This window comes from Rhinolophus sinicus, linkage group LG12 (genome assembly GCF_036562045.2).
Source record: "Rhinolophus sinicus isolate RSC01 linkage group LG12, ASM3656204v1, whole genome shotgun sequence".
NCBI classification, from domain to species: Eukaryota; Metazoa; Chordata; class Mammalia; order Chiroptera; family Rhinolophidae; genus Rhinolophus; species Rhinolophus sinicus.
Window position 1 is genome coordinate 30,614,682 of NC_133761.1, and position 15,820 is coordinate 30,630,501.

Sequence of the window (15,820 nt, forward strand, 5' to 3'; positions counted from 1 at the left end):
TTTATATCCCTCACTGTGTGAAGGATGTCTCAAGGTATTCATTTGTCTCAAGGTATCTTTTGATTTCTTCCTTGATCTTGTTGTTGACCCATTCATTGTTTAGTAGCATGTTTTCATGCTACTCCCCCACCCACTATCCCTCTGACATCGCACAGAGCCATTACATTTCCACTGTCTCTATTCCTAATGCTGTACTCCGCTTCTTGTAAGTACGTACATATACACACAGACAGATATATATATATATATATATATATATATATATATATATATATATATATATATATACAAACTTGTAGTTGACATTCATTATTGTTCAGCTTCAGCTTCAGGTGTACAATGCAGTGATCAAGCATCTACATCATCCCTGAGGTGGTCTCCCTAATGAGACAAGTGTCCATCAGATACCCTACAAAATCTTTACAACATTATTGATTACATTCCCCAAATTAATTTTCAAAACCCCGTGGCCATCTTGTACCCTATGTCTTTTGATTGGAGCATTTAATACATTTACTTTTAAAATGATTTAATAGATACATAGTTATTGCCATTTTACTATTCATATATTTATCTTTTTGTTGTTGTTGGTTTAAAGAAGTCCCCCTAACATTCCTTGTAATAATGGTTTGGTTGTAATCAACTTTTTTAGCTTTCTTGTCTTGGAAGTTCTTTATCTGTTCTTCAATTTTAAGTGATAGCTTTTCTGCGTAGAATAGTCTTGATTGTAGGTCCCTGCTTTTCATCACTTTGAACGTGTTGTGCCAAAACCTTCTGACCTGCACTGTTTCTGTTGAGACAATCTTATGGGAAAATCAACCTGACAATCTTATGGGAGATCTCTTGTAAGTAACTAGTTACCTTTCTCTTGCTGCTTTTAGGATTCTCTTTTTGTCTTTAACCTTTACCATTTTAATTATAATATGCCTTGATGGGGCCTATTTGGGTTTATCTTGTTTGGGACTCTCTAAGCTTCCTGGGCTTGTATATCTATTTCCTTCACTGGACTGGAAATGTTTTTTGTCATTATTTCTTCAAATATGTTCTCAATCTCTTGCTTTCTCTCGTCTCCTTCTGGTACCCCTGTGATGCAAATGTTCTTACACTTGATGTTGTCCCAGAGGTTTCTTAAACTATCCTCATTGTTTCTTTTTTTTTTTTTTTTTATTCTTTTGCCTTTTTGATGTTCCAATTGGGTGTTTTCTGTTGCCTTGTCTTCCAAATTGCTGATTTGATCCTCTGCTTCATCTAGTCTGCTGATGATTCCTAGTGCATTCTTTATTTCTGTTATTGTATTCTTCACTTCTGACTGGTTCTTTTTTATGGTTTCTATGTCCTTTTTTATGCTTGCTAGCTCTTTATTGAAGTTCTCACTAAGTTCCTCGAGTATCCTTATAACAATCATTTTGAACTCTGTCTCTGGTAGGTTGGTTGCCTCCATTTCATTTAGTTCTTTTTCTGGAGTATTTTCCTGTCCTTTCATTTGGGACATATTTCTTTGTTTCCTCATTTTTGCTGCCTCTCTGTGTTTGTTTCTATGTATTAGATAGATCTGCTACATCTCCCAGTCTTGGCCAGGTGGCCTTATGTAGTAGTGCCTTGTGGGGCCCATGGCACAGTCTCCCTGGTCACCTGCGCTGGCTGCTCCAGGAGTGTCTCTTGTGTGGGTTGTGTGTGCCCTCCTATTATATTTGAGCCTTTATTGCTATTGGCATGTCAGTGGATGAGATTGACCCTCAGGCTGACTGGCTGTGGGGTTTGGCCACAACCACAGCTTATGAGCTGTTGTGCTGGACACTTAACCCCATGGATCAGGATTCACCCCAGTGGGCTCTGGTGCCTGCTGAGACCGCCCTTTCGGTATGCCACTTGTGGGGCTAATTGGGTGGTGCTCTGCTGGGGTATGAAACTGACCTTCAGGTATGTTGGTTCTGGGGCCTCTCGATGTGGCTTCTTCTTCGTATCCTAAGTTATAGGACTTCAATTCAGCTAGATTTCAGATGGTTCTCCAGGTTGATTTTTCTATAATTTAGTTGTAATTTTCATGTGATCACAGGAGGAGATAAGCGCAGCATTTATCTACCCCACTATCGTGTATCCTTTAGTTGCCACATTTTAAAAAGTAGTAAGAAACTTAATTTTAACAGTATATTTTATTTAAACTAATATATCTAAAACAGTAACATGTAATCAATATTAAAAATTATTAATGAGATATTTTACAGTCTTGTTTGTACTGTCTTTCACATTTTACCTTTCAACATACCTCAACTTAGACTGGCCACATATCAAGTGCTCAGTGGCCACATGTGACTAGTGGCTACTATGCTGGACAGTGTAGTTATAGACAAATGTCATCTAGCCTGGGGTGGGGGGATCCCAATGAGATCTGACCCTAGAAAGTGGGCAGTGGCTCTGAAAACACAGTTGCAGTCCAACAAACCAGAGGCTGTCTGTCTGTCTGAGATGATAAGGCATAACCAGAATCAATCCACGAGGAGTCTGGAGCCTCTCCCAGTTTTCGCAGACCTGACATGGGGTGGAAACCCTCCACATCCATCTTTTCTCTATAGTTTGTTGGTTCAGTCTGATCAGATCTCGGCTGATAGGCCAGAAGTGGGAAGTTTGCTACCTCTGGAGAAACTTCATTAATTAATTCAACAAATACTTATCAGGCAGCTTCTATGTACCAGGCACTGTTCTAGAACTTGGGGTACAGCAATGAAAAAACATTCAGATTTCTGCCCTTGAGGGAGTGGACAGACAATAAAAAGTAAACAAAATAAATAATCAGATTGAACAGTATATTAGAAAGTGGGGAGTGCTATGGAAACAAAGGAAACAATAGAATAAGATAAGAAAATAAGTGCTAGGGGTGGGGCAAGTTGCCGTATTAAATTTTGTGGTTAGAGTAGGTCTCATTGAGAAGGTGAGATTTTAGCAAGTCTGTATGCAAAGCACTGAAGGAGGTAAAGAACATAACAGATAGAGCCAAGGCCCTCAGGTGGGCAAGCATGTCCCTAACCTGTTCAAGAAACAGCAAAAAGACCAGTGTGTCTGGAGAGGAATGAGCAAGGAGGAGAGTATCAAGAGATGAAATCACAGAGGTAGCATGGTAGGGGCTAGATCATAGAGGGCCTTGCAGATGATTGAAAGGAAACTGGCTTGCAAAAGGATAGCTGGCAGGGTAGTGGGGTCAAGAGAAAGCTTTTGTAAATATCAACTTTATTGAAGCATAATTTACATTTAATACATTTGAAGTATACAGTTTGAGTTTTGACAAATGTATATATCCTACATGTAACATAATCTCTACGACAATTAAGATATATAACACTTGCATTACCCCCCAAAATTCCGTCATGCCCCTTTATAGTCAATCCCTCACACCTCCATATCTCATCCCCTAGCCCCAGGCAACCTCTGATCTGCTTTTTGTCACTGAGATTAGTTTTGCCTTTTCTAGAATTTCATGTAAATTGAATCATACAGGTGGTACTCTGTGTCTGCCTTCTTTTACTCAGCATAGTTTTGAAATACAGCCATGTTGCTGTATGTGTCAGTAGTTCCTTTCTTTATGTCATTGAATAGTATTCCATTGTATGGATATATCACAATTTGATTACCCATTCATTTCCTGTTGGACATTTGAGTTGTTTCCAGTTTGGGGCTATTATGATTAAAGATGCTATAAACATTTGTATACAAATCTTTGTGTGGACATAAAGTTCACTGCTCTTGGGTAGACATCTAGTAGTAGAATCGTTGGCTCATATAGTAATGTATGGTTAATTTTATTAGAAATTACAAAAATGTTTTCCAAAATGACTATATACTTTTACACTCTTACCAGCGATGGATGTATGAGTTCTTGTTGCTGCACAGATTTACCAACCCTTGGTATTGTCAGTCTTTAAACTATAGATGAAGGTTTTTAAAAAATTGTTTTAGTTACAGGTGACATTCAATATTATATTAACTTCAGGTGTACAGCATAGTTTAGTTTCGTTTTTTCAATAGATTTTTTTATTTTGGAATAGCTTTAGATTCAAAGAAGAATTGAAAACACAGTGTAGAAAGCTCTGGTGTACCCCTCACCTAGGTTTTTTAATATTACCTTTTTTGAGCTCATGGTATATTTGTCAAAATTAAGAAATCAACCTTTAGACAATATTAATAGCCCATCGATAATCTCTAATCAGATTTCACCAATTTTCTCACTAATGTCCTTTTTCTGTTCCAGGATTCCACGTTGCATTTAGTCCTCATGTCTCAGTCTTCTCTAATCTGTGATTGTTTCTATCTTTACTTGTTTTTTTTTTTAATGACCTTTACAGTTTTAAAGAGTACTGGTCAAGTTTTTTGTAGAGTGTTCCTCAATTTGAGTTTATCTGAGATTTCCTTATGATTCAACTGAGGTTATGGGTTTTGGGGCAGAACGTCCCTGAGGTGAAGTGCCCTTGTCATTAGGTCGTATCATGGGGTACAAGATAGCAACATGGCATATCACTGGTGGTGTTATCTTCATCACTTGTTTAAGATGGTGTCCACCAGGATTCTTCCCTATAAAGTTACTATTTTTCCCTTCCATACTCTACTTTTTGTAATGCAGTCACTAAGTGCAGTCCATCCTCAAGTAGAGGGGATTGAAACTCCACCTCCTTGAGGGAGGGAGTATCTACATGTATTATTTAGAATCCTTCTATAGGGAGATTTTTTTCCCCTTCTCCATTATTTCTTAATTTGTTGCATCATTTACTTTAGAGAAAACTTTCTCACTAAAAGATGAGAAAATAATAGCATATTTGTATGTTGATGTAGATGATCTAATATAGAGCAAAATATTGTGAGAGTTTCTTTAGTTTTTTTCAGCAAGTGTTGAAATTTTTTTTCACTATTAGAATTTATACCAGCCCTTTGCTCTTGTCATTTTAAAGTCCATTTCTACCCATAATTCAGTTTCCTTAGGCCCTGTTGGTGGTCAGAGGGCCTATTAAGGTCGGGGCAGAGATTTCATAGATGGCCCAACCCTGGCTAAGAACTCCTCAGAACCAGACATCAGGCCTGGTTTTCCAGCAGAACCTCTTGGTGCTTATGGAAGGGGTTGCCTCTCTCCCCAGCCCTCAGCCTTCCCACCTCCTCAGCCTACAAACACCCAGTGCAGGACAAGGATTTCTAGGACTGAGGAAGAGCTCATATTTTCCTTTGATTAAGAAAGAACCAGACATCTGTCACGGGGAGCTATGGCAGTGGGAGCCCTCTGGAGGGGACTGTGGGGGCTGATGATGACAGTGAGGGAGGATTCTAGGGGAAGAAGGCAGCAGATGGAGCTCCTTGGACAGAACAGTGGGCTCTGTGTTTCTTCTGTCCCCTAATTGGGAGGATGGAGCTCTGAGGACAGCAGCCAAGGTTCAGAGCCCTGGCTGGGGGCCTAGGAGAGAGGCAAGTGTGAGGACCCCTGGCAGGGGGATGAGATATGAATACCTTGGAGGTCCAGGTTAGACACTCAGTGGTGGAAGAGACAGCCCGAGAGAGAGAGGCCCAGGACAGGATCTGGAAGGGGCTTTGGCCACTGCCAGTCAGCTTACCACCCCTATCTTCACCCCTGCAATCCCTACACACAGAAACCTCTCATCTGACCTCTAATGGGGAACTTCAGGCCCACATGCTGGGGCCCACAGGGTGTGGGGGTGATGGAGAGTATGTTTGTGACAATGGTGACATATCCTGGGTGGCAGAAATGATCTCCAGGCATGTATTTTGCAGAAGCTAGCAGTATGGTGTCTACATGATGTATATATCTGCAGATGAATCAATCCACACCCTATCGTGCCACCAGAAGAACTGTCACCATTGAAAGTAAAGTGGTAAATTCCCTCTCATTCAGAGAATACCTCTCTCTTCTTAATCAGCTGCCCACGGGTTTCTCATCAAGATAGTAATTCATTGTGCAGGGAAGGGAACTTACCCTGTGGAAATTCCCACTTCCTCCTGAGAACAGTGAGCACAGTGTTAACCTTGGTAAGAATACCCCTGTCCTCCAGGCCTCCATCGGCAGCTTTTCTCTTTGGCAGCATTTTGGTTTCCTTTGGGGCAGCAGCTCTTCTCCCCTCTCTGTACCTGTGTTTCCATAGAGGCAGGGGCATGTCCTGGCCAAGCACAGTGGTACACCTCTCTGGCTGCAGGGATGGACACATAACCCAACCTTGGCCAGGCAGAGTCAGCTTTGGCCGGCACTGCTAGGCTTGAGTCTAGGGCACAGCCTGCCTGAGAACGGAGCTGATGCTGACAAGAGGAAAGCTAAGAGATGAACAGAGTCCCGAAAGCATCCTTGGTGCTCCTGGCTCCAGCTGGTCTTCTCAGTTACAGAATCAAGCAAATTCCCTTCCTCCCTGTCTTTCTCCTCCTTCTTTCTATCTCTCTTTTCTGCTTATTTTGGCTCAGTCCAGTTTGAGTTTGCTTTTTGTCTCTTGTACTAAAACCGTCCCAACAAATACCCTAATGGCATTTCCACTTCACATGTCTATCCAACACCTCACCTTTCAACACTGTTGGAGGAAGGCTTAAGCTCTGTATTTTTTGAAGGGTCATGAGGCTATTGAACCATCCCAACCCACAGCCACTTTTGTCCCTTACAGTGTAAAATAAGAACATATTTTAAAAACTAATACATGTAACCTTTTATTATACAATTAAGACAACATTTATTTTTTAATTATAGAAAAGGGGGAAATTACTCATACTCCGGCTACTGTTGAGCATTTTAGCTTATTTCCTTGCAAATGTTTCCCCATACACATTTACATAGTGAGAGCTCCAGTGCACACAGAACGTATACTGCTGTTATTATTATCATCATCAGACAGCTACTGTCATTAGCATTTCTCTTTTCCTGTGGTTTTTCAAAGTCTCCATTTTCAGTGGCTTCCATTCGTGGAGGCAGAGTGGTTGTGAGATTGGAAAGTAAGTAAATCACCAAGAACAACGTAAGCCTCCTTGTTTAGGGGGGAGCTGTTACTGTGATTAACCATTCTTTTATTTCCAGGAACCTAGCTTTCATCACCTAGAGTCTTACCATGATGCCTGGGCTGCACCCTTAGAGATTCTGATTCAGTAGATCGGGGTGGGTTCCAAGAATTTGTATTTCTAAGTGATCCCAGAGCTGCAGGTCTCAGAGTATAAAACTCATCTGGAGGCTAAAATGCATTTGCTAGTCAGATGATTCGTAAGTGTAACCAAGTGTGAGAAGTCTGGATATAGATGAGTCCTAACTTTCAGTTTAATCGTCACTTATCTAACACTAATTCATGCACCTGTGGCTTTTCAGAAGCCTACATTTTTCTTGGGGGCCAAGTTTCCAAGGGGTATATGACCTACAGCTTCATGCCTAAAGCCCTGGGAACCTCCAGTTTCACATAACCTAAAAAGGGAGAACATTACTGAAGCGTTCCTTTCGCTATGCTCTTATAACCTTCATTCAGTTGGTTAGAGGTTGAGGGGCAAGCTGTGGGGAATTGGAGCCTTCAGTTTGGATTCATATATATTGAGTGTTGGGGACTATGTTGGGGGATGCAATGATGACTAAAACCTGGTTCCTGTCCTCTAGAGCTGATGGTCAATGGAAAGATGAACACAAAATAAGTAAATGCGACATGACCTGGAAAAGAGTGAGGGTAGAGGAAATGTGGAGAAGGGGCACTCGGGCACTCAGCTGGTCTTAACGACTGGGGAGGCTGAGCTGAGTTAGTCAGCAGTTAGCCAGGTGAAAGAAGGGGAGAAGGGCATCTGTGGCAAAAGGAACAGCAAAGGTCAAGGCAGGATTTGTGAAGCGTCCTGGTGCTATTGGGGGAGCAGTGGGGCAGGTGCAGACAACCTCAGCTGAAAGGACAGCTTGGAACCTTTTGTGTCTCTGGTCTCCAAGCCCACCGTGGAGCCAGCATAGGACCATTTGGGGAATTTCAAGCAGTCCTCTAAGTGGAATGACTTGGTTTCTCTGATTGCTGACAATTGCAGCACATTTGGCCAATAATTCTCCAAGCCTGGTTTTGGCTTGCACACACCTGACCACCACACGGCCCCATCAATAGTTCCTGGAGCTAGAACCACATGTCTGTCTAAGAAAATGTTTTGCGTTGGGTTGCTAGTAATAAAGAGCCCAGTGGATTAAATGAAATACAGACATATTTTCTCTAGAAAACAGCCCAGTGGTCAAACTCAAGCACTTCCGGCATTCAAATCCTCCATCCTTGATTGCAGGGCCCAATGCCCAGCAGTGTCAGCACCACTGGGAATTCCTTAGAAACACAGAATGGGGCCTGCTCCAGACCTACTAAACCCAGTCTGCGTTATAACAAACCCCTCAAGTGATTTATTTGAATACCTGTAGTTGGACAAGTTGGACTTACTAGTCATTGTAGTGAAGATGATCACACACCCTGGGGAACCATGGGTAAAAAGGCATTTGAAAGGACTTGTAGAATGTGGGCTTTCATTAGGTGGATTTTGGGAGGGTCCAAGAAAGCAGGGGTTTGATCTGGATTGGGTGCTCTCAGGAAACGAGACAATTCTGTAATGAGGAATCTTACAAAATGTTATCTATAAAGGAGGGCAGACCAGATGGACACTAAAGCTGTAACTGGTAAAGAAGCAGCTGTTATTTATATTAGCCAGGAGAGGGAGACGTTTATTATCTTGGTTGTTTTTGTCTGTACTCAGACAAAATTAGAAGTGGTTTGTTTTGACCGACTCCATCACAGTTGCACAGTGACCTTGTCTGATGTTAGCGTTCTTTGAGATTGTTTATGCCCAAAAAGAGAACATCATGGCCAGGGTCTAAGACCAACATCAAGACCAACAAGACTAAGACCTCGGTGAAAGTGTCAGGCCAGTTTACCAATGTCAGGGCTGTTTTTTCCTTTCTCAATATTAAATATTGAGAGTCAGTGTTTTAGTTTGTGGCTTCCTTTTTTAAGGTTGCCTCATGGTCCAATATGATTGTTAGAGTTCCAGCTATCACATTAGTATTCGAAGGGCAGGAATAGGGGAGAGCAGAGTAGAGAGTACCTTTCCCAGCTTCCTTTAATTTTTTGGGAACCCCCACCCAACCCCTTGCTTTTATATCTTATTGGCTGCTCCTAATTTCAAGAGAATTAGGAAATACAGTCTTTTAGCTGGGCCTTTCGCTGCGTTTCCCCAAAACAGGTACTTTCAGTAAGACAAAAGGGGAAACTGGGTGTAGAGTAGGTTATTGGCAATCTCTCTCAGACAGTGAAGGCTAGGCTCAGGAATGGGGAAATTCCAAGCCCTGAAGGATGTTGAGATTTTATCTTCTCCTTATCAGTATTTAACATTCCTGCAACCAGAATCGGCCAGAACCTTCACAGTAAAAAAGAATAAGCCTGTCTCCAGGGTCTGCAAAAAATTCTTGTAAGGTAGAAATTTGCTTCTCAAGTTTTCCATACCACTGGCTGGGAGAGCAGGAGTGTATAAATAGATAAATCAGAAATGGCCTGTGGGAGGGCTGTTGAAACAAGAAAAAAGATATCTCTGAGAAGAGTCAGCCTGCTTTATTAGGATTTTTCCCATCCTTAGAAAGGATAAACAGTGGGAAGCTATCAGAGCCAATAAGAAGGAAGCGTGCTTTCCCTTTCATTCCATAAACCAGCACAACCCCCTGGGAATATACAGCATGGTCATACTAATGTCCAATTCACAGGGACTCATCCCACCCCCACCACATACATATCCACCAGCTCAAGGAGAACTCTCCCTTCTGGGTATCCCCCAGTCATTTTCCAGAAGCCCCCAAAGGGACCCCTCACCTGTACCCCATTCATAGTGTGCCAGTTGCCAGGTTCGTTACCTCATTTAAAACAATTTACTGAGCACCTTCGAGACACCAGGCCTTGTGCTAGACAAGTAATTCAGGTGACAACAAGAGACGCATCACTGACTGTATACAGCTGACAGCTTGTTGGGGGAAGACACACAATTATCTAACAAATAGATAATTATAAATTGTGGAAAGGCTATGATAAAGAATCTGACAATGACCAAACAGGAGGTAGGGTGTTCCTTAAAAATACCCCAAGCATCAGTGCGTTCCCACTTCAGGGCACAACTGCTATTCTTTCTGCAAGGAACAAGTTTTCCACTACGTATCCCCATGACTCACTTGTTTCAGATCTTTGTTCCAGGTTCACCTTCTCAATGACACCAGCCTTGACGCCCACCCCCACCCCTGAGCTCTTTAGTTCCCGTCCTTGCTCTATTTTCTCCATAGTTTTGTCATCTAACATCTGGTTTATTGACTGTCTCCCCTCCTCTCCACTAAAACTTTGTTCCATGAGATCAGGGGTTTTTGTCTGTTTTGTCACTGCTGTGTCCCCAGTGTTTAAAAACACGATGTGACAGGGCTTCAGCAAATGTGTGTTGAATGAATGAATGAGTTAGTGAATGAATGAGTAAGCACAAGCCATCAGGGAGAGCCACTAATGGGATAGCTTGTCTTTTCTGCTTTGGGAAGCTGACGAAATAAGTGCGAAGTTGATTTGATTTATGACTTGTCTCTACTCCTCTGGCTGCTCTTTTGGGCAGAATGGCTTGGAAAAGCCAAGTGTGGAAGTGCGGGAGGAGGACAAGGTGGGAGGCCATTGCAGAAAAACAGCACCTGGACAAGATGGCTGGACGTGGCAGCGCTAGAGGAAAGTGGGCAGCTCGAGAGACATCTTGTAGGTGGATTTGACAACATTGAACTGTGCTGAGTGGGACGAGTGTGGGAGAAATCCCAACACTGACCTCTAGAATTCTGGCCTCTGCCACCTGAGATAGGGCAGATGGGAGGAAAGACAGGGCTGGGGGAGCCAAGAGTTTCTCTTGGGAGGTAGTTTCGTCTCATGCTCTGCCCCCACTGTCGACATTCACAGTCCGCAAGCCCTCAAGCTTGCGCCCAGAGTCTCAACGTTGCCCATAGGATGGTGCCTGGCAAGGGAAGGCCTGTGGCCCTGCGAGGCTGGGCTTGAGACCTTCTTGAGGAGACTGAATGCTGGGTTCTGCTCAGGGGAGTTGGGGGGTGCCCCTCCCCTCCGGCCCTCACCCCTCTAAGGTCCAGGGCCTCACCCTACTCCATGGGGATGGGAGAAAAGCAGACGTGAGCAGCTCCTGCACTGTCCCACTGCTTCTCTCATCTGCAGCATCCCCACTCCAACCCAACCTACCTGGCTCGACTGACTGAAAAGGCCATTGCATATGCCAGTGTCCCCAGGAGCAAGATTCAAATAATCAACAAGCTGTACAGCAAGCACAGTGCCAGCCTGGACACCTGTCCAGATAGCTATCAGCCTCTGTCCACCAACATGGATGGAAGGAGCAGGGAGAAACTGCTGGAGCCTCAGACCCTACCCAGAGCCCTGAAGCTAGCGCTCGATAGACACTCCAAGGACCCAGCCCAGCAGCCTTCTCCAAGGGCTCTGTCCCCAGTTCCAGGGGGACCAAGAGGCCTCTGTTGCGCCCCATGTGCCACAAAACAGAGTCCAGTCTCCTCAAGGTTTGCAGAGTCTCACTTCCTCCACTTTCGGTCCTGTCCCTACCTTCTGTTCCCCAGATAAGCGCCAATCCCATCCTAACCTCTTCTCCCCACTCCACCTCCTCGTGAAGTCTCCCCTGGCTCCTTCTTTTTCTCTGTCTGTGGTTCTCCTCTGGGCTATTAGGCGTCTGCATATTTCAGCATTAGGGTAGTGGTGGCAAGCCGACTTTGCAGCAGATAGGTCCCATCTGCCACTGTGTGGCCTCAGGGAAGGAACTTAACTTCTCTGTGCCTCATCCATAAATGAGGATACTAGAGTCTACATGAGAGACTCCTGGGAGGAGTAAATGAAATCCTTTTTGCAAAACATGCAGCCTGGTGTCTGGGGCGCAGTAGGGACTCCACAGAGGTCAGCTGTTATTCTAGTGACAAGTCTCCTTAATACTCGACATCACACCAGGTATTCAGTAGGTGCACAGTAAGTGCTCAGTGACTAAATGGGCTGAATTTCAATCTTTAGTTGCCTGACATGGGTTATGCGGTAGGGCATTTGTTTCTATTTTTCTATGGGCTTGTCTCATATATGCAGGACTGGAGAAGCACAAAGCTGGCTGATCTCTCATTCCCTTCGAGCCTGATCAGGCAAAGAGACTGGGTCAAATTCGCAGATTAGTGTAGGAGCTGGGCCCCTCTCCAAGGGTGGAGAGAATGTTTCTCACAAAAGTTTTCACTACTCACCCCAATCTTTTTCTCATAAGCATCCCCAAAGCAAGAGAAGTCTTTGAGGCAACGCTCTGCCTCAAAGACAGATTCTAGAAACACTCTCTGAAGACCTTTCAGGTCCCATGTAAACTGTTGTAGAGACTGAGACTCTATCAAAGAGTGGTGAGCATCTCTATGGCATGTGGGCATCATAACTCCTCCCTTACTGACCCTGTCCTGGGCTCCAGGGCCTGGACCAGCCATTGTATATACGTATCTCTCCTGTCATCCCCATCATAACCCATTCTACAGGTGAGGAAACCAAGACTTGCCAAGGTTAAGTACCTTACTCAAGGTCACAGAGCTGGTAAATAGCAGGCCCAAGATATCCACACTGTTTTTCCCATCCCAGCCAACACTCCTGCCCCTGGGCCTCCGCCTTTTGTAATGGGCAAGCCCTGGGCCTAAATTCCAAGAATCCAGCTCTAAGCTGCTGATGGACTCTCCTGCTGGGACCTTAGTTCCATCACTTTCTAAACAGGGGAAGGAATGGCCACCCTCTCATTGCCCAGGTGAGGGGCTTTGGGTGGGGACAGAAAGAAACTAAAGAATGAAAAAACATTTTTTTTTTATATTGACAACTAACCAGCAATTTATACTTCCACTCACCCTAATTCCGGCAACTCTGAATATGAGAAAAGCATTCAGCCGTTTGAAGAGTGCAATTTAACTCATTACAGAGAAGAAGTCTGCTGAATCTGTGAGAACTTTCTGGAAGTCATATGCCATTTTCACTTTCACCTATTAAAACTGAAGCTTACATTCAGCATTTTAGAAAGCTTCATGGTGCGGAGGCAGCCACAAGCCAGCAGTGCAGACTGGGTCTCAGGCCTGTGCCAGAGGTCATTGCTCTTTGGAAGCAGAGACCAGCTCAGCAAGCTGCAGGCTTGTGCTCAAACCTGAACTTATTTTGAAAGAAAGACCTGCAAAAAGGTCACAATGAGCCAACAGAAAATATTCAACATCTGTCATTATCTCAACTCACTGTGGGCTTGGGAGTGGGACACAGCACATTCCGAGCGCCGGTGAGGAAAAACTGAGCCATGAGGAAATGGAGTTCCTGGGCTGGGGCGGAGCTGAGGTCTGAAGGAGACCCTTTTACACATCTGTTTCCCTCATAAGGGATCCCTAACTCCCAGCTCTGCCAGGTGGGAACCAAACCAGCCCTGGGCCAGGAGCCAGAGCAAGGGCTTACCTGGAAGGGACATCTGCTAAGCTCTTGGAACCAAATGTACAAGCTGCTATTTTAATGAGCATAAATTCATACAGCAGGTGCCCCAGTACCCTGGCTACCATGTTCGTGGAGTCCCTTTTCAAAGGAGGTACAGAGGAGACCCAATGCACAGGGCCAAGCAGAGGGTGTGTGTGTGTTTGTGTGTGTGTGTGTGTGTGTGTGTGTGCATGCGTGCGCACGCCTACATTTCTCAGGAGCGAGGATATTTGCATAACACAGATATCTTTGCAGATAGCAGACAAACAGGAAGTTTCAGAACCTATGCCATTTCCGTTCACTGTGAATCAGCAGCCTTTTCCTTCTCAGAGAAATCATGAGAATCACAGGGGACAGCACTGCAACGTGAAGTAGAGGACGGGAGCATAAAGGCCTCCAAAGTCACTTCCTTTGTTGGGGGCTTCCCTGCACACCTGCTGCTCCCTGAACTCCACAGGCCAGTGCTCGCCTCCTACCAGCTTCCTAGAGTGCGTCAAGAGATGCTCGGATGCCAGCCCTAAATCCGTAAGAAAACAGTCTCCAGCCAGGATGCCAGGGGTAGCCCCACCTCCTAGTTCCCAACCCCAGGGTTGTAGCACAGAGCGGCTTTGGAGTAGCAGGCACACCCCAGACTGAGCACCCAAATCCCTGGGATCAGACCAACACCCCCCTCCCCCCAAACCCCAGCTCTGCCAGGGAGAAGTTGCTCAGGCCACTTTCCCCTCTGAGCCTTGGTTTTCTAATCAGTTAATTGGGGCTGATAGTGGCTCCCTGCAGGTTTGGGGCTAAAAATACATGGGAAAGGCAGGGAATTATGGCAACAAATAAAAGCACAGGCTTTGGGGTCAGATATCTGAGTTCAAAACCCAGCTCAATTGTGTACTGGCTGTGAGACTAGGCAAATTACCTAACTTTTCCAAGTCTTAATTTGTCCATCTGTAAAACGGAGACAATAAGAACATCTGCCTGCCAGTCAATCGAGAAGGTTAAATGACATACTAATCACTTAGCACTGAGCATCATGTCTGGCTCACAGAAAACGCAAAGAAATGGAGCAGTTTTCCGACCAACTCCTCTCCCTTCTCCGTTGTCCTGTCCCACCCAATACTGCAGGGTCTGTGAGGTGGGAACCACTGCTGATTTTCACCATTGAGTGCTCAGCGCCTGGCCTGGCCTGTAATAAGGTTTAAGAAATCAGCTGAATACATGAATGGGTGTTCTTGGTTTACAGCAGGTGCTGAGAAAATATATCTACATAAAATAAATTTCTATAAAAGCCATAGACCAGATCACTGCCTTCTCTGTTTCCGAAATTCCTCAAAGGGAAGCAGTATAGAATTATGATTACAGACATCACAGGCTTAGACAGCTGTCAGATCTAATGTGTCCTCTAACTTCTTTCGGCCTCATTTTCCTAATCTATACAATGGGCACAATAGTAATAACTCACACTGGATTGTTTCAGGGTTAAATGAGATAATGCATGCAAAACACTTATCTCCCTGCACATAACAAACATGGAGGAAAATGTCAGTAAATCCCAGCTTCCTGCCCCTAGAAGAAGATGAGCTGAAGACGAGTCTTTTCCAAGAAGACAAGCCTTTGTGACTGGCACGTTTCTTGCCTCATTTCTCTTGGTTCCCTCTTTCCCAACCATATCTTTCTCCCTTCTTAGGCCTAGTGGTCTTTTCTTGTTGCAGAGCTGGTGCTTCTGAAGCTCAGATCCCCTGACTCCTGCAGAGAACAGTGAGCTCCCACTGACCTCACCCCACCACCCAGGAGTGCAGGAGAGCAGAACGCTGGTCTCTGCGAGAAAAACAGCACTGTTGCCCCTGTGTCTACTCTGGGACATGGTGCTCAGCTCTCTCTTCATGCCATCTGTGCCAGAGTCGCGCTCACTGGCCACTCCTCCAAGACCCAGTGGATGCACAGGCTAAGCGCCAAGGTCTGGAGTCAAACAGCCTGGCTTCGCAACCAGGCTCTGCACAGCACCTCTCGATCTCAATTTCCTAATCTGTAAAATGGAGACCAATGTTAGTTAGTACCCAAAGCTGATATTTAAAACATTTAATAACCAGCTTTGGCACTGACCTATGAAATGAATGCCAGCCAATTCTAGGGCATACTTGCTAAATATTAGCTCTGTTAATTTCTACTTCACACATTGTTATGGCTCCTGGCACATTGTAAACACCCTAAACATTAGCCACCACTTTTACTGCTTTATGTTTAGCTTATGTCACAGAGTTACTAACACAGCCCCCAGTGGAGGGACATTCAGAGAAGTGGTGGCTCTAGACAGACCTGGTCTTTGTCTCTCCCAG